This window comes from Solanum lycopersicum, chromosome 4, assembly GCF_036512215.1.
Source record: "Solanum lycopersicum chromosome 4, SLM_r2.1".
NCBI classification, from domain to species: domain Eukaryota; kingdom Viridiplantae; phylum Streptophyta; class Magnoliopsida; order Solanales; family Solanaceae; genus Solanum; species Solanum lycopersicum.
In genome coordinates this window covers 16,854,671-16,880,939 of record NC_090803.1, presented here as the reverse complement: position 1 = coordinate 16,880,939, position 26,269 = coordinate 16,854,671, and positions in this window count along the sequence as shown.

Genomic DNA, 26,269 nt, shown 5'->3' with positions numbered 1-26,269 from the left:
TCCAATTTGCTAAATGCTTGTTGAAGAGTTTTATGGATCCTTTTGAATGTCATGGCCATCCCCTATTTATAGTTGTAGGTATTGAACAAGGTTTGTTGTAATTGGCCAAAGAATGTCATTTTTACACTTGGCAAATTTTGATTCGTTCTTGTATTTGACTGGGACTACCACCTTATTTGGACACGTGGCATCACCTTGTTGGTTTTGGATGCCTAGTCACTGTGACACGTGGCATGGTTTTGGGCTTCAAGGTAAAATGAACCTTGAGTTTGAATTTAATAAGATGAACTTATTAATTTCTAAACCCAAATTAATTTTTTAGCCCAAATGAACATGGATTTAATTGAATTTTGTATGAATCTGATCCAATACAATTTATGTGCCTAAAGTATGTCTATAAATGATGGGTTAAACATAGGAAAGGAATATAAAATGACATCGTGTTGATAATCTCATGCAATAATCTACTTGTGTATTAATCCCATCTGATTTAGTTGGCTATGGCTGCTTCTATGAGTGGTTATTCAGGTGTTCGACAACAGTCTTGAACTAAAGATAGTCAAAGAGACTCTTACTCAACAACTAGTAGGCTCTCACATGACCACAAATGCATCAATTGTTTTTCAGAAAGGATGTTCGAAAGGGAATTTTTCATCAACAGATGGTGTCTTAGGTGCAACAACATGTAAAGGCCATGGTACAATAAGATAAAGATAATAATATATAGGACATCCAGAGGGTGGGAGAAGAAGGAGATCAGAGAGGTCGTGGAGGTTAAGAAATTGAAGATGCAAAAAGAGGAGATGTGAATCCTAGTAGGGGGGAGAGGCTTCCCATAATGATGATAGATCTCCTTAAACGCTTTCCTGGGCAGATTAGAGGCTGATGAATCTGAAGCTTTGATAACAGATACGTTTCTTGTTTGTAACCAGAAGGCTTCATTTTTTTATATGGGTTCGGCCTATTCATATTTATCTATTAGGTCCGCATTGAAACATGAATTTATTTGTGCTATTCTGGATTCCCATATTCATGTTTGCATCATGGTTTGAGAGTTTGTTGTTGTTAACCATGTATATTGTTTAGTAAACTTGGTATAGCTGATTTTTATATGATCTCGGGGATGTCTTGATTGTCCCATCACTTTGTTGTACTCAATTGTAATGTTAAGAAAATGACTCTAATGATTCGGGGTTGGAAAAAATTAGAGTACCAAGGGGTGTATAATTGTAAGCACTCAAAGATCATATTTGAACTTCTTGGTAACAGTGTTATTTGTCCCAGTACTTCTCCTTTGGTTCTCAATTATTGATTGCAATGAAAAAGGTTGGTAGCTTCAGAACGCTCATAGATTAACTTACATGGTGCTCCAATGTAAGTTAATGTAGATTAGTGACATTTTAATATTTAAGTTTATTTTATGTGGTGAATTATACTAATAGACAATGTTATATGTGGAAAATTTTGTTTTACTGGTGAATTCAATAACCAAGTGATTTTTTACTTATTGTAGTTGTGTTATATGTCATTATTGTACTTTTGTGTTGTCATTTTTCTATACATTGCCAGCTATTGTTATCATGACCAGGAAAAAGACTGACTTCGGTTATCACAAAGTTTCAAGGAATCATATATATATATATATATATATATATATATATATATAAAGAAAACATTAGGTCCGCCTACGTGGCACGACCACAAACAAGAATTTCCTTTTAAATTTATTTATATAAAAAACAAGCCTTCCCTTTCAAGAAAAATTGTGACTTTTATGAAGAGTTGCGATTTTAATGAAGATATCTGACTTTTATGAAAAGTTGAAGTTGTGACTTCTATGAATAGTTAAGACTTCTATGAAGAGTTGTAACTTTTATGAAGAGTTGCAACTTTTATGAAGAGTTGCAACTTTTATATAAAAAGTTGTAACTTTTCTTAAATGTTATGACTTTTATGAAGAGTCGCAAATTTTATGAAAATTGTGACTTTTATGAGAGGTTGTGACCTTTCCAAATGGTTACAACTTTTTCAAAGAGTTGTGAGCTTTCCGATAAGGCACAATAAATATTTATTCACACTACCCTCTGTTATCTATAAATATAGAGAGTTGTTGCCACTATTATTTGAAGGGTTTTTTCCATTGGATAGTTGAATTCAGTTACATTGCTTAAGTTTCTTATGATGTTTGTCTCATTCCTAAAAGTTTTTATCCTCCTATTTCATGGAACTTAATCTTTACTATAGGTCGTAGTGATTCATGTAAGTATGAAGCTCTTTTTGCTATTTTGGTGACAGCTTTCTTTTAACTTTGTTAAAAGTTACATAGAAGATGATTGAAAATTGATCTTCTCTTTTGTCCCTTTCTAGAGGTTTCTCCGTATAAACAAAGAAAATTTATTCCGAATGCAATGTCACGTTACTACTCTTGCACTTCTAATTCCACAACTCATAACGTTGTTGAAATGGTTGAATTTATTACATTTTGTTTTTTAGTAAACAAAACTTTTTTTTCTACCACTATTGTAGTTTTTTTTGCAACAGAGTAATCAAATTGTAAGGCATTAATTGAACTTCTAATGAATCTTTTTCATTCCTCATTTTCGATGACACTTAATCATTTACTGTAGGTGATATTATCGAATAATCAGATGTAAGTTTAATCAAATGTCAAATCCCGTGCGAAGCACGTGTAATTTACTTAGTATATAAAAAATTGAAAATCTTTAAAAGTAACATAAGAGGACCAAAGATTGTCTTTCATGTGAAGTGGAAAAGATAAATTATCGGATCTCCAATCAATTTGAATCGTTGGAAAACATCACTTCTCCACAAGGGAACACGTCACATTTTCCATCACATCTGAATATTTCAGCAATGTTATATTCAAAGTAACCCATCTATTTCCTCTTCTTCCTATCAATTCTTTGTATATTTTCATCGGACAAAGAAGTTTAATACTACATTGTTGAAACATTCAGATATATTGGAAAACTCGATCATCTAGTTGTTGAGAAGTGATGATTTTCAACACGTCCAATTGTTTGAAAAATGATAGTTTTTCCCATATGCTTTAGATGCGCAACTATCTTTTGTTCTCTTATGATATTTGTACACATTTTCAAATTTCTGTTTACATTTGTTGAAACTTTTGTGATACCCATGATTTGCCATTTTCCTTGTCATGAATACAACAATTTGAAAAGTATTAGTATGATGGTAACACATAACTAAAATAATAACAAAAAACAAAAACTACAACTATTTAATGCCTTTGTAATTGAATCCCAGTAAAATTAAATTTTGCATATAGTACTATATCTAGTCATACTATTCACCACATGAAATAAACATTAAGATTAAGATATCATTATGGAATATTAAACCAATTTAGAGTTCAATTAATTCAACTTATTCCGGATTAAATTAATTAGAATATCTAGTAATTCTATTTGTTTAACCGGTTGTAGGGCTTTCCTATATTCTCCAATACTGATTTCAAATCAAGGTACCACCTATTATTGAATATTCTTAAGGACACACCTAAGACATCTTTCAGGACCTTTATAGGTATCATGAGTTTTTAATTATTTTTTTAAGGTTGAGCAATTCTTCAATAACTTTCACAAGCTTGATGATATGATTTTTCCTATACTATTTTGTAATTGAGTTCAGTGGAGATATCTTGATCTACTCCAAAAGTAAGAAAAACGCTTGCAAATACCTTTTATATTGTTTTGGGTTTCAACAAAACAATATTTTTCTTGAAAATTTTTAAAATGTGAATTGTAGTAGTCTTTGGGTGCCTTATTAGAGCTTGTTGTGGTAAAATGGGTGATGGTAGATCCTGAAATGACTGAGGTGGTGAAAATTGGGTTCGACCTACTTCTCTGACAGAGTTTGGAGGTTTCTGTATCTTGCTAACTACTATTGCTGATTTGTTATGAATTTTACTTCTATTGATATGAATCTGAAAAGGCTAACACAAAAAGAGGTACTCCTGAACATTATCAGGAAAGCTTAAAGATCTAATGACCCTCTTGACACCTACCTCTTTCTAACATACTAATACAGTATAACAAATACGATATATAACTACGAAATTATTAAGTATGAAGTCAAATTTATCACTAACTGTTCATTTTAAGTGACAAAAATTACTTTTTGTGCTTAAATATATTAGACACATAATTTTAGAGACGTAATATAAATATTCATAGCAAAGTTTTTTCCATTAAAGGTTCTCATCAAAAAATTAATTGGCACCATTTGTTAAGTAGTGTTAGTCACAAATTTAAAGCTATAAGTGACATATTATTTTATAATTAATAATGTACCTAATTCATGACTAAATATTTTTTGTATTAAAGTTTATATGTTTTTGAACACAAAGAAATTTCATCAAAAATATTATGTTGTAACAATATCGACAAATTAGATATCGTAGTTAAGTATTATAAGTTTTAGATATACAAATTTAGATGTAATCAAGACATTTATTTTTGTCGCTAATAATATAAATAATGTGTGACCTATTTTATTTTCTCTAATCAATCCATGTTTTAGAAAAAAAAATTGTTCACAATATATGTAAGGTGTACGATGACTTAAAATTTCTATTGAATAATTTAACTGTTTCGTATGAAAAAAATCATAGATAAATATTATTTTTTGGCTAAAATTGCTCGTAATTACAAGTGATAACATAGAAAAAGAATAATACAACTTCTTCATAAGAAATAGGCAGAGTCCATTGGTTAATTGGCGAGGAAAACTATTAAAACCAACGAATTCGGTCGATTTTGTAATAATAGAATAGTTTAGTTTAACAATTTCGTTCAATATGCAATTGTGAAATGCATCATTTGAAAATATAATATAGTTTGTTAGTACCCTGAGTTGGGTACGGTTCTACAAATATATTTGTAATATTTATTTGTTAACACTTTTTTTTTAATTTGATATACTTTCATTGATAAAGTCAATAGAAAAAATAAGTTCTCAAGTCTTGGTGCAAATTTTTAGTGTGTTTATTGATTTGTGATTGTTAATTACATATATTAAGGTGATACATTTACTTCTACCTAATATGTGCATATTCAATAGTGATTCCACGTATGTACGTAAAGCAACTATACAAAGATAACATCAACATAAAAGTTTAGACTTTTCAAAGGTTTGAAATATATCATTAATTTCTATAACTTTTTTCATTAGTGTGAAAATTGAAATAAATTAAAAATGAAAGAACAAATAAAAGAAATGAACCAACTAAAATGTCAAATATATTATTATAAAATTCTATAGTTATGGTATCAATGTAATTTTAAAACAATTGATTTACTAAAAGAATCGAACTGTTTATAAATTTTTTAAAATAAAATCGAAAGTTTAATTTATATAAATTTATAATTGTACTAAATAATTTATAAAGTATATAAAAATAAATTTATAAAATGACAAAATCATACTCAATATATTTAAAGATGTCTTAAAAAATAAACAGTTAAATTAAATATTAATCTACATTTCAATGAGTGGATGGTAAATTTCATGCATTTGTGTATGTGTATAAATATTAATAATATAATATTTTATTTGCTACAGAAGTTGAATTTGAAAGAAGTTAAAAATTCAATAAAAATGAGAGTCAAAAGAGAGTTGATCGGATGGTAAGCACTCCTCACATCCAACCTTAAGGTTGTGAGTTTGAGTCCCCAAGAAAACATAACGTGGGAACCCCTCTCGGGAGGGACTAAAAAAATTTATATGGGAGATAATATGAACATTTACCTTTTTTATAATAATAAATTTATCCCTAATTAATATATTTTTTTAAAAAAATATCAACTTTATTATATGAACGTAGTCATATGTAACGAATTTAGATTTGGTTCAACTTCTAAATACATATAACTTTAGTGACAATTGATGTCATTACTTATTGAAGTAAAACTAATTAGGGACGATATAATTTTGTCGGTAGTAATGACCTTTTTATTGACAATGCATACTATCAACTATAGAGAAAACTATACTTTTTATGAAAAATAAATATTTCACGAATGTTTAAGTATTTGGGGACAATATACTTTTTGTAGTTAAATAATACAAAGTCATATTTGTAAACTTTTAGCAACACATATTTTGTGAATACTAATTCAAAATTTTTTTTTGTCCCACATGGTTTTTAGTGACGAAATATGATTCATAATTGAAAAAATTACTTGTCCCTGATAATCAAATTGATGTAGCTATATAATATAAGGCTTTCATTTTTATGATGATGCTTCACATTTGAGTTTTGTTTTTATGTTGATACAAAACATGAATGTCATAGACTATGCTTCAATTAATTGAAGGTTCATGAGTGATAATACTGAACTCATGATTTTAGTTGATAGTGTTTGTCTCAACGTTTGGCGGCACTATCTCTATGGAGTCAAATGTGGGGCATTCACTTACTATTAGATTTTACAACATGTGTTTACTATGGGATAATTGAATTTGAGACAACGAATGTGGATAAGATTGTTAAAAGACTATGAAATTACTATTTAGTTAAGGCCACTGTGGTGGCAGATGCAAAAAGCAGAACAACAATCAGCATGGCAGTTTGGCTTGCTTGGGGTGTGTAAGTTACCCTTAGTAAAAACGATATCAACTCTAGAGTCTAAGTTCATGCAATTGTGTATCTTAAATAAAAGTGGTGGGTTATCCATTATAATGTTAAGCCAACTTTTATAGAAGGGATAAAGACCTAGTAGTTTGAGGACGAGGACTTAAACAAGATCAGAAATAGAATATAATTTCGAAGGCCCAACATGGTACTCTAGATAAATGTGAAGTTATCGATTCAAAGGAAAGATTTGTGTTCGTCAAGTATATAATGTGATACAGTTTCTTTTGGATAAGTGTCACGATTTATAGGATTATGTTCGTCCGGGTGTGACAAAGAAGTATCGAGATTTGATGAGACTTTATTGGTGTTTTGGAATGAAAAACACAATTGGTTAGTAAGTATCCAAATGTCAAAATTCCGACAAGATTGGGATTCAAACGTGTGAAGGATTTCTTAAAAGTAAGACTATTTTATGAGTAGAGGTGGGAAATAATATCTGTGGTTATCATGGTGAGACTTCTTATGACTTTGGGACACTATGACATTGAGTCATTATTGATAGATTAACTAAGTCTGCCTACTTTCTTCTAGACAGAGTTGATTATCACTGTCAAGAATTGATTATAACCTATGTCAAGAAGAGTATGAAATTGCACAGGGTGCCTATTTATATTATTTTAGATCGTGACACTCATTTTACTACTGTGTTCTGGGGTAAGTTTCATGAAGCGTTGGGCGCTCAACTTACTTTAAATATAAACTTTTCATTCACATATAGATGGTCAGTTGGAGAGGATGATTCAGGTACTTTAAAAAATATTTTGTGTGTATGTAATTGATGAAATCTCTTATAATAAAAATTATCACTGCAACATTGATATGGCTCTATTGCGGCGTTCATTGAAGGGGATCAGATCGCCCATAGGATTGTCAGATGCAGCTGATGTATTTTGGGTGTTGATTTAGTTAAGGAAGCCTAGGAAAGGGCGAGGTAGATTTAGGCTAAGCTAATGGTAGCCAATAGTAGGCATAAAGAGTAAGCAGATTGGGAGGTAAAGGAATTGACATTTGAAGTTGGTGATTAGATGTATTGAAGGTGTCACCGATCAAAAGAACTTTGGTAATAAGAAAGGTAAGCGTATCCCTCGTTCCATTGGTCTATTAGACAGTCATGACAGTATAGCCCATGGTGTAAATATTAGCACTGCCATCCTACACGTCTCGAGTTTATTATATTTTTCATATGTGTATGCTAAAGAAGTATCATGGGGATTGAGATTATATCAACAAGTGGGAATTAATATTACTATAAAAGGATTTTAATTTTAAATAGAACTAGCTGTGACTCTTTATTTGTAGTAAGGAATTTTAAGGCATAGGAGATCAAATTGGTGAAGGTGTAGTTGTAGTATCATCTAGTTGCAGGAGCGGAGATACAATTGCTCCAGGGTGTCCAATTGGACACCCTTCGTATATTTAAGTCAAATCTTACTTTATATTGATATATTAAACATTTTAGACACCTTCAAAAATACTATTGATCCGTAGATAAGTGGTGAAAGCGCGCTCCACTCGTACACAATACCCAAGTTTTAATCTTATCATCAACGTTTTGTATATTTTAACCCCCAATTATGATGCTACAATCAAATCCTTCACTCATAATTAATGTGGTCTCCTTACTTTATTAAAAATGAAAATTTTTCCAGTATAGAAAACTAGATTAATGGCAATAGTGTGAAAAGTGTGTTTGGCAATAAGGTTAAATTCCCGATGGTTACATGTTTTTTTCCTCTCTATTTTGGCTTTACTTTGGACACCCTTTACAAATTTTATGCCTACGCCACTGTCTAGTTGAGGAAGTTAGCAAGGAAACCTAGTTTTGGTATTTCATCACTAGAGAATGTGTGATGTGAAGTTTTATCTATTACAATAACCCACTAATGTCATTATGGGTACACCTTGGTCATCAACTAAACTCCCTAGTTTAGTTCATCAATAATCATGTACCAATAATATACATTTAGGGAAGTAGAATAGACATAAATAAAATATAAATCATGTTTCATCTACCCTTGAATTAAGACCACATAATGTTCTTTACAACATTCAAATTGTAGGCTAGAAGAACCTAGATCATGTCATGCCGAAATTCCCTTTATTCGATCATCAAGAATTCATACACACAATAAATGAATGTCATCAATATAAGATGAATTAGATAATGAAAATATAATCTACACAAAATCTTACTACCATTGTTATAACCTTTACATTACATGGAACATGTTATGTAAGACGTCCATGGAGAGTAGAAGAATCATATGCTAACCAACATTGATCCATCATGAAATCACTTATTTAAAATTAATCCACAATATCAAATTAAGAAAGTAGATACAATGATCTTTACCCAATCGAAATCTCCTAACAATCACTATGAATCCGAACTTACAGTGAGCTGATAAAACATAGGCTAGTTTTGTTCAAAGCTTCATACATGGATTCACATGGATAATTCATCAATGATTAACCGTAATTATACATAATATACAGTATAAATAATCATATTAAGATAATTGAATCACAAATCAATATTCATAAGATTAAGAGCATAAAGCCATACATCGGCTAAATTTGAGTTTGTGAAAGATGCATGGGTTCATCATCCAATATGATTGAAATCATGTACAAATCAGTGTATAATCATCAATAAATTCATATTATGATTTTTAAATCTATTTAATAAAGAATCCATGGCTAGAATGAAGAAGAAGAACTTGATCATATTTTTCCCTTTGAAAACTTTTAGATTAACTCTTTAGATGGAAGGATAAATAGAGATTAAGAATAACATACCTTTATCTACATGAAAATATCTAAAACATGATGATTCATACATGTAAATCTGAGCTCCAAGTTGTTCTTGATCTTCACCAACAATGGAGGTTCTAGAGAGAATATATTTGGAGGGAAAAGTCTAATTTTGTTGGTTGTATTGTGAGTGGGGTTGATCACATTTTTAGTCAATTATGTACACCGAAAAGTAGGTAAATAAACCCTTTTGAATAAAGTTAGTACATGGATGAATTTCCCATTCACCCCTTTAATGAATCAGACGTTGGAGGCAGTTGATAGACCATCATTGACGGAGCAATCGACTGTCCGTAGGTCAGTCTACGGGCCGTCCTTTGGCTTCAGCTGACTGTTCCTTATCTAAAACTTGGTTTGAGACCCTACCAATATAAGTACCAATCGACTAGACCTCACCAATGAGCCTTTGGTTGACCAACCGGCCGTCGTTTGGTCTGTCGATTGACACTGCCAAGGCAGTGTCTCACCCAGCGTTAGGTCCTTCTTGTGGGTCCTTTTTTGGGTCCCTTTAGAAGTCGTATCCAATAGTTTCCAATGTAATTACAACCCTTAAGAAGTTTTAGACCTTAGATATATGTTTCACCCAAATCAAACACCTACAACTCGTCCAAACAGGCTAGGCCCCATCGAGACTCACATTGAGCATCTTAATGGTTATCTTTCGAACGTCTTGGATGTTCTTGGTCGTTTGGCCTCCAAAATTCTCAAAAATCCATACACCATCTTCAAAAATCACTATATATCATTTTAATTCTTAATAAGATCATGGCATACAATATATAATATGCATGGACACATGGGGCACATAGGTGACTAGTCGTCGAACGTTTTGGTCGTCCCTTGACATTCGACTTCCAAATCACTTCAAACTCTACAAAATGCCTCTAAATTATATTATAAGTCATTTTTTAACCCATAAACTTGTTATAGACATGTTAGGATCTATACACCCTATCTCATTTTGGGTTCTTACATCTACAGAAGGGTAAGTTAGGGTTTTATGCAGAAAAAGTTCTAGACCTCCTTTTTTCCCGTACAACATAATTATTCGGAGAAGAGAAATGTATTAGGAAAACTTATATATATATTCCAAAAAATTATTTGGTTAATTTAGGTTCATTATCCTCATATATTGTAATTTGATTCTTAATTTGTATGATATAGAATATTACTTTTAGGGAGGGTTTTGACTTGATTTAACGAAGGGAAAAGACCTAGTTTCTATAGAGTGATCATGAATTGTCATTGGGTTAGGATTTGTGTATAATCCATGTTGTGTATTTATCCATTCCTATTACTTTATCATCCTAGTTATAATCTCATGTAATGAACCTAATTATTTTACTTGTAGTTTCTAGTGTGCTTTTTCACTCTTATTGTGATTTTGTATGTTGTGTGAATGCTTTTAGAATCAGGTGCCATGTAAACATATTAATACAAATGGTTGGTTTAATTACTAAACTTCGCCATAAATGCTATCAATGGTATACTTGGGTAACATTCTGGTACATTAACAGATTGTGGGTGTGGATTCTATAAAGGATTGGGTATGTGAATTTTGTTTTCATGTGAGAAAAGTTTCATAAATTATTTGATTAAGAACATTATTGTTTGGGAATTTTTATTACATTATGAGTTACATGAGAGGACTAGGTATTTGTAATTTTTTTTATCATGTGGGACATGCTTCATGAATTATTTGATACAATAATTTTATGTTTCTGAATGTTTATTACATTATGGTTGTGGTATATGTTTTCACCTGTTTTACTATTTTCTAGTTGCTTTTCTACATATGTTTTAGAACTGGTTGCATGATCCTAGAAGTACATTAGGTTGTGTTTTGATTCTACACATGCTCATATCTTGTGGACTATTAGGAATATATAGGTAGCTTATACGAGACTAGATTGAGACGCATGACAATTTAAATTCAAGGGTGAGCTAAGGATCTGCGCTACCATGGATTCTTATCTGTTTCTTAGCCAATCTTTTAGGATAGAGATAATTTAGACTATTAAATTTATGCTTTCTAGTTTTTAGAGTTGCATCCCCATTATTGAGTATTTAGAGTTTTGGTACTATGACTTTTCGATTCTAGGGTGTTCAATTCCATAAATGTTTTGGCAAGTATAGAGTTTATGAGAACTGAATCTATTTTACTTTAAATATATCATGTTTCACTGTTATATCTTCAGTTTGAGTTGGTACATGGTTCTTCAACTAGGTGGTTTATGTGGGTGTCACTCCCGGTACTCTCGGTCGTGATAACTTCAACCTAGCAAGTGTTACTTCCTCAGCAAAAATGTTATTTATTATATTCACTTTGCTTTAGATATTATTTACGCGTAATGTAAATCTTACTGAAAATTTATGAAACTACAAGTTGTTCCCCATAATCTATGGTAATACTAGCAAATCATAAAGTTTATAAGGTCCAAGTGGTGCAAAATAAGGATTTACTTAAATATGTGGTTACAATGTCTTTGAGGACCCCTATATCCTTGTAGAAGATGATTTTAAAAAAAATACATTTATGAAAAACAAAAATTGTATCTTATATGTTTTAGTATTTGACCAAATATAAAGCTTCTTTTTCAAATGAGCTCTGATTATCAAACACTTACACATTAACCGCAAGTCTTCATTATACTCAAATACATGGTAGTCATTTTTCTCATAGATATGGTTATCCACAAACTCTTTTTATAAACATGTTAAGTCTGCATTCTATTTGGACCCTTTTCGACCTGTAAGGCTAATGGGATCTGCTAGTTTTTCTCTCAAACTATTGGAAATTTTTTGGAGAATGATAGGAAATTTCAAAATTTCTCTTTATGAAGTATAATGGGTATACTAGCTATGATTGTGAAAATCCAAATGAAGGGATCTTCGGCTAATATTCTGGTCTATATGAATTCTGTTGTATGCGATTTAGAACGGAATGATTCCATTTTTTTGTAGGTGTACACCAACACCATTTTGTAGTAGGTTTATCCTGGTTCCACTCTGGTCGATTTCGTGGTAGGTTAAAGAATAACAAATTCCCAATTTAACCATTGAGGGGAAAAACACCACTAAACCCTAACAATTATATTTTTGCTCCTCCTCCCCTCTACAGCAAGAATCCTCCCCACCACACCCACCACCCATCTACCACACCCATGTAGCTCTCTTAACAGTCACCCTTCTACAAAAAAATTATAAGTACCCTCCACCCTTCACATTTTTAATTACAATACAAACAATTATTGATATTCTGTTAAACTCTCTCAAATATTCAATTTTAATATGTTGCATTTGAAGATTTCTATTAGATTTGTGTGTTTTGGAGGAACAATCTTGTTCAAACTTAAAGTTTCGACATCAATTTTTTAACTTGTAATTATAGTCGTATGCTCTTTAAAATAGACATTTCATACATTCGCTCTACTCTATAACCTTATATTTATTTCCCATATTTTATATTTATTCTTGGTAATTTAAAAAATATAAGGATTTTTTTTACTTAAAGAGATGAATCTTTTTCTAGTTCTTCTAAATAAAACTTCCTCTTGTTAAATTAATATAGATGAATTTAAACATGCGAACAAATAAATTTTCTCGTGTCCCGATCCTATTCATTTAAATGAAACACCAAAATTTCCAAACCCTGATATTACTGAAGCTCTACCTAAGGATGTTCCTCAGGTTTGAGCTAGTCAGCCCCCTATTGCCTTTTTCCCAAATAGGGGGGAATGGTGGAAAATTGTTAGTACATGTAATCTTTGTAAATGAACGTGAAAATATCTGGAGGTTCATTGGAAGAGGGAGGCTAAAAAAAATTGTGTGTGAGTGGTATCTTTATTTAACTTTTGTAGGTATATGTGAAAGTTCAAGTATTGGACAATCAGTTAGAGGGTCAAACGTGGTTCTGGGTGAATTGAAGTCATCAAAACCAAGTTTTCCTCTTACAGAATAAACGTCTAATAGGAAGCATGCTCGTGAAAATTTTAATAAATCATTGTTCTTTGGTATTTACCTTATTGTTTTAGAGAACAACCTTATTCGACTTTTACTACATTTATTTTGAATATATATAATCTTAGTGTTGAAGATTTTTTTTCATGAAGTATGATAATAAAAGATATTTTCAATTTTAGAAAAATATTACCAATTTATTCGCACTTATTTTGAAATAATTTATCGCAGAGCTGCTACACCTTTGACATGGAACGTAGTCGTGATGTTTTGATTATTTATGTTTCATTGCACATTTGAGTATATATAATTGGAATTGCAAAGAAAAAATTATTATATGTAAAATTTGCGAAAATAAGAAAAATAGTTAGTTATAGCTACTATTGTATTGAGAATTTTAGAATTTTTGCTCTTTATGACAAAGTGGTTAGTATTACATTAGATAATTTTTCTACTTATTTAAGTGTAATTAATTTGTTAGACCCTACACTTTGTTTGATTAGTAAAGATGTTTTTCATGTTAGGTGTGTTGTACATCTCATTAACGTAAATCTTGGCATAGACCTCCCCCATAATATGTAGTCTTACAATCCATAAAGCGTGGAGACTTAGTAACTCTATCTACAAGAATCCAAATAGAGTCATGTTGTCTAGGAGGACGAGATAAACCTGTGATGAAATTAGATTTAATAACTTCCACTTAGATGGGCCGTGGTTTCACGCGATTTTCAATGAATTTAAGTTAACAGTTGTATCTGTCTATAGCCTTTTTGTAGTAGTTTAAATAAGTTTTGTGATGTGTTTTGCAAGAAAGCTGTCATGGTTGATAGCCTAGAAGGCATATGAAAATTGTGGAAGATGAGTTACGAAGGCCATCGATGGTCCGTATTTAGTTACCGCCAATGAGCAGTTCAGGCTTTGGGAGAAGATGAGGGAAATATGACCAAATGTGGAACGGCGAGACTAAACAATGATCCATCGATTGATTAAAGCACCGTACTGGTGAATAGTCGATTGGTTCATAGAAGGGTCCAATACTTGATTTTTGAAGATTCTAAGTGTGGAGCTACAGATGAGCATCGACGGACCATAGTGTTTGTCCGTTGTTAGATTAGAAGAATTATTATTTGGTGGAGGAAAATATTTCTATGACGTGACTGAAGGAGGCAGTCTATGACCATCGATTGTCCGATAGTGGGGTCAATGACTCAAGTTCCATACGGGGACAAAATTTTCCTTATTAAAATTCTTGTTTATTTATGAATATGTTTTTAATATGTAGGGTATCAAAACCTCATTTTTGGAGTTATCTATTAGTATTTTATTTCTACTTTGTGTTTCGAGATTGATATTTGCAAATTTTAGCACTAAATCAATTTTCGGATTTGGTCTAAAATATTACTTCTACAAAGGTCAATATTACAACAATAAAGTAGTGCTTGATACATTGTTGTTGGATCCTATGGGGTATGCACGTACGCTTAGATCGTTTAAAAGTTTGACAAGATATCGCGCAACAATTAATCTTGGCGCAGTAGAAAGTAAGATACTGGGCGAAAAGCCTCCGCAGTACATCCTACAAACAACCCAACTGCAAATGAAAGGCGTGAAGAGTTTACGCAAATGAGAACTGAGTTAGGGTTGGTCATAAAACATGTGAGCGGAGGCATATACAAGGTGAATGCGGTGAACTAATTGGCTAAACCATCACCATCGTCCGACCAATAGTACTATGAAGAGGATGCATATGCAGTTAATGATTAGACGTGGGGTTTCCGACCAAGGCCAAGGTTACAATAAGGATAATAGGTTCCAAGGTTAAGGAAACAAAGGTTTGGAACTATAGTAACTTCAATTAAGAGTGTAAATATATCCGAGATGGGAACTACAATTGCGACTACAAATTTAACCAAAATAAATATTGTAACAGGAATGGCCACAGTGGGACATATGTTCCCTCTCAAAACCGGGAAGTTTCTCCTAGGGACGATGGAGGTATTATGGCATGAGTTGATGATATGCTGCAAAAGATGAAAAGCAGATTTGATGCATTTGATGAGAATATCAATGAGATGAGAGGTGGCCTAGTTAACATTGGACAAAAGGTCAATGCAAATGCTGTTTCGATATAGAATCTTGAACTATAGATGACTCACTTATCTACTACAATGAACCCATGAAATAATGGCACTCTATCATATTTGGGGAGAACCCCTTAGATGTAACCAGTGTCGTTGTCCTCAAAGAGGATTAAGAATAGCCTCTTAACATTCCTCATAACATTTCATATGTTAAAAATGCTGAAAATTTAAAACTGTTCATCTACATCTACATTGAGGTTTACATAGAGCTCTCAGTAGGGAGTTTACTTAGACTCCTCGCAATAGAAAGGATTGCATAGGATTTAATTTTATTTTCTTATATATAATATAGGAACATAATTTTATAGTAAGTCTAGAATAAGTCTCATATTAAACATCTAAAACGAATAAAACATTAAAGCATAACCCTCAGTTCATTACAATGATAGGTACATGTAGGCCTATGCAACAATCGATCCAAATACGAAAAGGAAAAACTCAATGTATCAAAACTAAAGCAATAATAATAGCTAGATAGTGGCATTTTCCTTTGAAGTGAAGACCTACCGAACATGGGAAATCTTTGAAGTTCTCTTGAATATCATCCTTGAGACTTCAAAAACCCGAACCTATATAATTGTAGAAATAGAAGCAATATGGGTTAGTACATCACTTGTACTAAATATAGGCATATGCACATAAATATTTCATGGGAAATCTTTGAAGTTCTCTTGAATATCATCCTTGAGACTTCAAAAACCCGAACCTATATAATTGTAGAAATAGAAGCAATATGGGTTAGTACATCACTTGTACTAAATATAGGCATATGCACATAAATATTTCAAAACATGCATGAAAAGCATCATTCTTTACAAACATGCTAAATCATTTAATATCCATTATGCACAAAAAATATAGCATATAGAAGACAAGGAATCACCAACAACATAATATATGTTCATTAATCGGAAAACTTCATCATAAATTCATCTTATCATGTCATGTTCACTAGTTCATACCATCAACATACAAAAATGTTGCCAACAATCCCATCCCGAGCCTACAAGAGCAATGCTTATGTGAAGCCCCATAACACCCACACAATCAAGTAAACAGATACGAGAGTATAAGTAAAGCCTTGCTTCATATTAGATATCATCATAGACAATAATCCCCACATATAGCAATTTAGACCAATATCATGTTCATCAATGTAATTAACATCATATAAGAGTACCATCATGTAGGAACAACATATATACATTTCATTATATCATAATACATAAAAACAACCTACTAGGTCTCCTCTTTGAGCCAACTTCTGCAATGTCTTTGTAGAGTACCATACCCCTACCTATAGTAATTCAAAACCCATAAGTCACCCTACATTGGGTTCATTTAATAAGTTTTTACTTTAGGGAACAATTGCCTTAACCATATTAGACCATATGAGATAAACATCTAATGTGATGAACCCTACACCGAACGAAGGTTCTCTATTTTCAAAGGTAGAACTAAAACATTAACATATTTTTCTAGGTGAATCCACTAGTTAGTCTTCTTTTGGGGGTAACATAGTTAAAGAACTAGAAGATATGTCTTCAACCCTCTACATGCCCATTTTCATTGGAGTACTCATCACATGAGAATCCATAGGGTGAATTTTCCTACAAGAGGATTCAACATTACATGTGGAACTATAGGGTGAATCTTCATCTATGGGAAGTCAACGCCTCTCATTGTCAGGTTCACTCAGTGCTAAGCTAAAATCCCTTTTTGAAATGTCTTTAGGACTTTATTTTTAACTATAGATTAGTTTAGGTCATAAGATACTAACCATTGGTAAATCATCATTATTAACTCAATAGGATTTGCATGAGACCATCCTTTCATTACAACCCTTATATGTGAGATTAGCACATCATCATAATTATTTCATAATAAAGCACATAGACAATTTGTAACAAACATTATATCATTACATATTAAGCATAATCTCACAGTCACATAATCAAGTTATTTCATTTTCATCATAATATGCCAAGTAATATCAAACTCAATCACAAGCTTTGCTTCAATTAAACTACATCATCAAGTAGAAGTCATCACAATTGAAGTAAAGGTTCAAGAACAGAAAGTCTGCCAAATTCTCCTTCAAAATCCATTATTGGTCTTAGCCTCAACCAATCCAATTTCATCCATCAAAAGGTGTAACAAAATTGTACAATAGTAATCAACATAATAACTAAGTCAATTGCATCATCACTATCCAAATAAATTTTCATTCATAACCTATGGTTGGGGGAAAATGGTTCATTCATCAATTCTTAAAGAACTAAGATAAATCACAACAAAAATAGATACTAGTCATTCCATATACGAATTAGGAGAAGTAAAACAGCCCACACATTCACCTACTTCCATCAATGTACAAGTAAGAACCAAGAATTGGAGAATCAGGGAAAAGGACTTGATCCATACGAAATTCCCTTTGATTAACATCAATTACTCATCAATCTATACTTTATTAGTCATAGGCAACCATAATTACACATAATTATTCATCAATTTAGACTTTAGAATAAAACCCATTTATATAAGAAAACTCTAAGAATTGGATAACTTGAAAAACAACTTTGAAAGGACCTCCTGCGAAAAAGAATTCCAAGAGTGAAAAACACATACCTAAATAAAGATTGTTCCACAAAAATTTAGTGAAAACCTTGGATACTTTTTCTTCTTCCTAAAGATTCTTGTTCGTTCAATGGAGGATAAATGGAGAGAGAAAGTAGTGAGAAGTGGGAGCAATATTTTTTTTTAATTTTGGTTTGTGTTTTGGAGTGGGAAATGAATGATTTTTTACCTAAAGTCAGTATGTAGTCCACGTCAAAAATACCCAACTACCCCTTATTAAGTTTGACTTCCAAAGTGAAGTGCAACTTCACTTAATAGTTTTCCCCTGTCCACCTTCACGCCCCACTTCACGGTCTAAGAAGTGCTTGATGGACCGTGGTGGAGGTCGTCAAAGGTGAGACAGTAGCTCCCTCTAATATGCCAAATCTACGTTCCTCTAATGCAAGACCACGAGGCACTCTGGATCCCTTCCGTGGAGAGGAACAAAGGATCGTTAAGTGGCTCATTGAGCTCTTAGGAAGTGGCTTCTCAATGCTTCGACAAACTTTCCTCATTTACCTAAGGCATTTTCATGACAAACCCTCTCCTTTGGTCAAGTTCTCCATGAGTAATAAAGTTGATATGGTGTATTGGAGAGTACCTTAGGTCATAATAAATCATTTTCCCATGGAAAAGTAACCATCACGAGCTACCCACCTTGGTCGTGGTGATGATCACCAGCCATGGTCATGCTCGTGAAGAGTAAGGCATTAGCCTCTTTTCTTGGGAAGCGTTGGATTTTAGGATTTGGCTTGCCCTGGAATGATGACACTCCTCACTTTTCCTAGCTACCCTTAACACATTATTAAGCACCTATGTCAATTTTTATTACCTCGCAAACATTATTCCTTTCGACACCTCCTTAAAACAATGAAGACACCCCACTAGTCCAAGTTACAAGTTCATCGGACGTCGTGGACGTTCCTCGACATTTCAACTCTAACACCTCCTAAATGTTTTATATACATTATTTTTTGACGTAAATAGTGTTACAAGCATTAGGTCTTGGACATTTGGAGTATTATATTATCCCCCCTAAGGAACATTCATCCTCGAATGACACTAAAATCTTTTCATGGGAAATAATTGACTCAATACTAGCATCCCAACAACTCACAACATATTAAAACATGATTTACAACTCAATTCAACATAACAACATGACCTTTACACGAAGAAACTCAAACATGGTTTACTACATATAAGATCCCAACATCACAACATGAGAAATTTCCTTCCAACAATAAGATGAGTTCAAAAAAATATAAGGAGTCACTTATGTCGAAACTTATTTAAAAATATATCAACATGCTCAATATCACTTCATAAAGGCAACAAAATACAAAAATACACAAAAAGTGCAAATCAAGTAAAAGAGCATTGTTCCATGAAAAATCTTTTTATCAAAAATCATTAACATTAATATTCACATCTTGCAAAACAAGTCAAATTCAAATTTATTCATTATTTTGATTATTAATCGAAATAACTAACCTTAGTTATCGAAGAGATGAGGATAACAAGACTTCATGTCGGACTCGACCTCCTGTGTTGCTCCCTAAATTAGGTGGCTCCTCAATAACATCTTTACGGAGGCCACCTCTTTCTTCCTCAACTATTATACTTGTTGATCAAGGATTTCCAGTGGAACTTCTTTATAGAAGAGATTCTTATGCTGAATGGACTCCAAGACACTAATTCAATTGTCAAGCATGTATACATTGAAAACTGGGTGAACCTAAGCTAGCTCACTAGGTAATCTCAACTTGTATGCAACCTTTCCAATCCTTTGAAAAATTTCATAGGGACCCTCATAACGAGGAATTAACTTCCCTATCTTGCCAAACCTCATCACCCCTTTCATGGGTGAAATTCCCAATACACTTTATCACCGTCTTTAACCTGAAGTTCTCTTCTCCTATTGTCTTCATAAGACTGTTGCTGGCTATAAGCTGTTTTCAATCGATCCCTTATCATATTAACTCCATTCAAAGCATCATAGGCAAATTTAGGACTAAAAAATGAAGACTCGCCAAATTCAAATCATCCCACTGGAGATCTACATCTCCTACCATACAAAGCTTCAAATGGAGCCATGGATATACAAGAATGGTAACTATTATTATAAGAGAACTCCAATAAAGGCAAGTGCTCGTCCCAACTTCTCTTGAAGTCAATGACACAAGCTCTAAGAATATCCTCAAGGGTTGAATAGTAAGCTTCTCTTGACCATCCGTTTGAGTATTAAAAGCGTTGATTAAATTTATTTTTGTACCCAACCCTTTTTTAAACGACCTCCTAAATTTAGATGTGAATTGTTCGCCACTATCCGATATGATTGATAACAAAATACCATGAAGACTTACAATCTCATATATATAGAACCTTGAATAATCCTCTGCTGAGTAAGTGGACTTGACGGGAATAAAATGAGCTGATTTGGTCAATCTATTCATTACAACCCACATGGAGTCTTTTGTCCTTATAGTCTGAGGCAAATACACTATAAAGTTCATATTAATCTCTTCCAAATTCCATGGTTGAGCTTGAATTTCTTGAAGTAAACCACTCAGCTTTCACTTGTTTGCACTTCGGAAAATTTGCAATAAATTTCATCTAAGGCCCTTTTACAAGCCATTCCACCAAAATACTTCCCTAAGGTCATGATACATATTAGTATAACCAGGATGAATTAAACAATGGTAACCATTAGCTTCCTTAAGAATCCGATTTCTCAAATCATCAACATCCGGTAAACATAACCTACTTTGGTACCTTAGTACACCATCCCCCTTTGGGAGAATAACTACTTAAGCTAACCAAGAAATTTTTTTTTAACTCAATCAATAATGGATAAATGTGTTTCTTAGACTTCATATCAACCTCCAAAGATTACTTCGAGTAATTTTTCACTACAAAACCACAATTTGGAGAAACTTCTTTGGTGGTCTATCATGACTTTTTCTACATGAGACACTCTACCCATGGTCATATGACTAAAATCATCCGCAACAACATTGGCTTTGTCGGGGTGATAAGGAACACTCATGTCATAATCTTTAAACAACTCTAACCATTTACATTGTAGAAGATTCAACTCGTTTCGAGTAAACACATATTGAAGATTCTTATGGTTGCTATATACATCAACATGAACACCATATAAGTAATGCCTCCATATTTTTATGGCAAACACCAAGGCTGGTAACTCAAGATCGGGGGTTGGGTAGTTCTTCTGATGAACGTAGAGTTTCCTAGAGACATAGGTATAACCTTCCCATGTTGCATCAGGATATGAACCAAACCTATTCGTAATGCATCACAATATACTACAAAGCCCTCGGTACCCTTCGGTAAAGTGAACACTCAAGTGGAGGCAAGCCTATCTTTCAACTGTTGGATGTTGCTTTCACAAGCCTCCGATCACTCAAATTTCACATTCTTTTATGTCGAGGTAGTCAAAGGAGAAGCAATGGACACTAATCCATCAACAAAGCTCCTAAAATACCAAACTAAACCCAAGAAACTTCTCATTTTTTTAAGTCAATAGTCTAGGCAAATTCTTTACCGCTTCCGTCGTTCTCCAATCTACCTATACCACTTCGCTAGAGATGATATGACCAAGAAAAGACACCGAACTCAACAAAAACTCACATTTTCTATATTTGGCAAAAAGTTGATGTTCTTTAAGGAGTTGAAAAGCTACTCTCGAATGATCCATGTAGTCACCCTAATCCTTTGAATCTACCAAAATGTCTTCAATGAAGACAATGACAAATGAATCTTGGTAACTTCAGAACACTTTATTCATGAGATCCATAAACACAGCCGGGGCATTAGTGTTACCACATGACATTACTAGGAACTCATAGTGGCCATATCTAGTCCCAAAAGCCCTTTTTGGTATATCTTCACCTCTCACCCTATGTTGATGATACCTCGACCTCATGTCAATCTTAGAAAAGTAGCTTACCCCTTGGAGTTGATCAAATAAGTCCTCAATCCGAGGTAGAGGATACTTGTTCTTAATAGTGACTTTATTGAGGTTGAGATAATCAATGAATATTCTCAGGGACCTATCCTTCTTCTTCACAAACAATACTGGAGCACCCAATGGATAAATACTATGTATAATGAAGAATTTATCTAAAAAGTATTTTAGTTGAGCCTTCAACTCTTTAAATTTAGTCGAAGCTATCCGATATGGAGGAATTGAAATGGGGTAGGTATCAGGTAGCAAGTCAATACCAATATGAATTTGCTGTTTGTGAGGAATTCGGGGAACATAATTAGGAAAGACCTCTGGAAATTCCCTTACTATGGGGACCGTCTCAATGGGAGAAGCTTAGGATTCTAAATATTTGACTTTCACGCTATGGTATAAACACCCTTTAGAATTCATCTTGTAAGCCGTTAGACAAGAAATGATACGACCTTTAGGAATAGAAATTCTCCCTCCCAATCTAAGATGGGTTCATTAGGAAAGCTAAACTTTACAACTCTTGTCATATAATAAATGGAAACAAAAGAAGCATACAACCAATCTGTACCCAAAATAACATCAAAGTCAACCATTTCAATCTCTAGTAAATAAACATGAATAACTCTATTTGACAATATTATAGGACAACTTCAATATACATTTTTTGCAATCACCAACTTACATACCGAGATAGTCACCATAAAAGGATCATTTAGGATATCGATAAAATTCAAAGTTTCTAGCTACCAACGGAGTACGAGATGATAAGGTAGCACCGGATCAAGTAAATCATAAACATAAATAGAGAAGATTTGTAACATACCAGTCACCACATCGGGAAAACTCTTTTGTACACCCTTAGAATGAAGAGCATAAAATGATTCTTTCTTGGAGTATCAACATTTGAACACTTTGTAGTCCACTCCCTTTGTATTGACTTTTAAAATTTTAGAAATACTTAAACTTGTGACCACTGTTACCACAACCTAAGCAATTACCCATTCCAACTAAGAATTCACCCATATGACCCTTACAACACTTGGTACAAGTAGGCTTCTCAATAGGCGAGTTTCCCTCTTTCCCTTTTGGATCTTAGGTCTAGGAGACCTATCATCATGAGCCTTAGGGAACTTCTATGTAATTTTGTTGTAGAATCTCTTCTTGAATCTAGGATTATATTTGATTTCCAATCTCCCCTTTGAAGCTCCACTTTCGAAAGACTTAGCCCACTTGGCCTCTCTATTCTTTCTCCTTAGCCTACTCTCTTCCACTTTTTGAAATAAACCATTAGACGGGAAATATTTATATTATCATCAATCATAGCAGAGCGACATACTTCAACCAAGTCGTCGGACACCACCATAAGAAAATGAATCATCTCATCCATTGTGTTAGACACCAAAGATGAATAATTCTTGTTCAATTTAGTAAACTTTAGTGAGTAGTGAAGTACACTCGTACCTACTTGATGAAGTTTGACGCATTCTTCCACCTTAGATTCCCTCAATTTCCTAGTAAAGAACCTTTCAAGGAATGCCCTTTTGAAAATCTCGCAAGTCGCCCACCTCTTAGTGCCCTATTATCCCTCCATTGAGTGTACCAAGTTTGCGCCTTATCTTTTAGTTGATAGGCATCCAACTTGACATATTTATTCCGAGTCACACCCGTAGCTAATACAATCTTATAGTCTTCATCTAGTAAATCTTGAGGGTCTTCATCCGCTTTTGATCCGAACATTATAAGAGGGTTCATCATAGTAAAGTCTCTTAGACGACTATAATAATGAGGCATACAGGGTTCAAGCTCATGATTCACTTGAGCCGTAATATCTTGGACTTGAGAAGTTATTTCATAATGTTGTGAAGTCCTGGATTGGGCTAAAAAAAAAATGCCGATCTTATTTCTCCATCTATCATCAGAGAAGGAGGAGTTACCGGAACTTGATCACCCATAGGTACTTTCTCAAGAGGAGGAAGTTGTTGGTTTCATAGAGGAGCTTTGTTGTCATGAGCCCCCGCATTAGTCATTCCTTCTTTGGCCCTTCTTGCACCTGCTCTTTGAATATTCATAACTATTACAACAATAAAAGGTTTAAGTGAAAATCACACACAAAATAGACTCTAAAGGCACGCCATAGGAGCACAAGAGGATAAGGATTTCCTAAGCATCACATAGTTTCTCATTCATAAGTGTGGCGCGCTTCACAAATATGAATAAGAATGTACATAGATGTGGTTTATTAAGACATCGATCCTAAAGATATTCAACCTCATGCTATGATACTAAGTTTGTCACATCCAGGGAACACTCCCTAGACGTAATTGACATCGTCATCCTCGAACAGGACTAAGAATAGTCTCTTAGCATTAGTCATAACATATCATAGGTTAAACAAGCGTCAAATTTAAAAATTTTATCTACATCTACAATGTGGTTTATATAGAACTCTCTCTTACACATAATATATACACAGGAGTTTACTTAGATTCCTCGTAATAGGAAGCACAACATAATCTTATACTTTTATTTCACATGCATAATATAGGAACATAATTTCATAGGAATTCTAGAATAAGTCTTAGATTAAATCATCTAAAACTAATACAAGATTTTGGCATAGCCCTATCTTCATTACAATGATAGCCAAATGAAGTCTTATAAAACAATTGTATCAAAATAATAAAGGAAAGATCTCAATGTCTTAAATCTAAGGCAACAACAATAGCTAGATAGTGGCATCGCCTCAGAAGGTAAGGACCTACCGAACTTGGGAAATATTCCAAGTTCTCTTGCAAAGTAACCTTGTAACTTCAACGGCCCGAACCAACATAATTTTAGAAATAGAACCAATATGGGCTAGTACATCACTTGTACTAAATATAGGCATATACACATAAAACATTTGGAAATATTCATTAAAAGGACCATTTTATTAGAATTATTTGAAAACCCTTATGCACACACAATTTAGAACATAGAAGACAAGGAATCATAACAACATAATACATGTTCATAAATAGGAAAACATCATCATAAATTTATCTTAATATATCATGTTCATTAGTTCATATAATTAACATACAAGAACGTTACCAATAATACCATCCAAAGCCTACAAGGTCAATGCTCATGTAAAGCCCCATAACCCCACACAATCAAGTAAAAAGATAATAGGACATCATTAAAGCCTTGCTTCTTATCACATATCATCATTGATAATCATCACCACATATAGAAATTTATACCACTATCATGTACATTAATCTAACCAACATCATATAAGAGTACCACCATGTAGGAACAACATATATATAAATATTTCATGATATCATAATACATAAGAACAACCTCCTAGGAATACTCTTAGAGCCACGTTGTGCAATTTGTATGTAGAGTCTCATGCTCCAACCGATAAAAAGTTAAGCCCCTTGATTCACCCTAGTTAGGGTTCATTTCATTACTTAATTTTACTTTCGTGAACAATTGACTTAACTAAAATTTACCATGTGTGCTAAACATGGAATCTATCGTAGTGAATCCTACACAGAAAAAAGGTTCTTACTTGCCAAGGTAGATCTTAAAAATAAACATAGATTTCTAGGTAGATCCATTAGCTATTCTTCTTAAGGGGGAAACATAGTTAAGGAACTAGAAGATACGTCTTGAACCCTCTACATGCCCATTAGCATTGGAGCCCTCATCTAATAAAAATACATATGGTAAATGTCCCTCCAAGGGAGTTAACACCTCATGTGGAAATATATGATGAATCTTCCAATATGGGAAGTCAATACCTCTAATTTTAAAGTTCACTCGGTGCTAAGAAAAAATTCCTTTTTGAAATGTCTTTAATCCTTTATTAATCATCATATCTTAGTTTTGTTCAGAGGAGACTAACTCCTTGTATATTATCATTATTAACTCAATTGGAATTGCATGATAACATCCTTTCAATATGACCCTCATATATAAGATTAGCACATCATCATCATTTTTTAATAAGAAGGAACATAATAATTTTTTAACCAACCTTATATACTTACATCTCAAGTATAATCTCAAAATCACATAATCAAG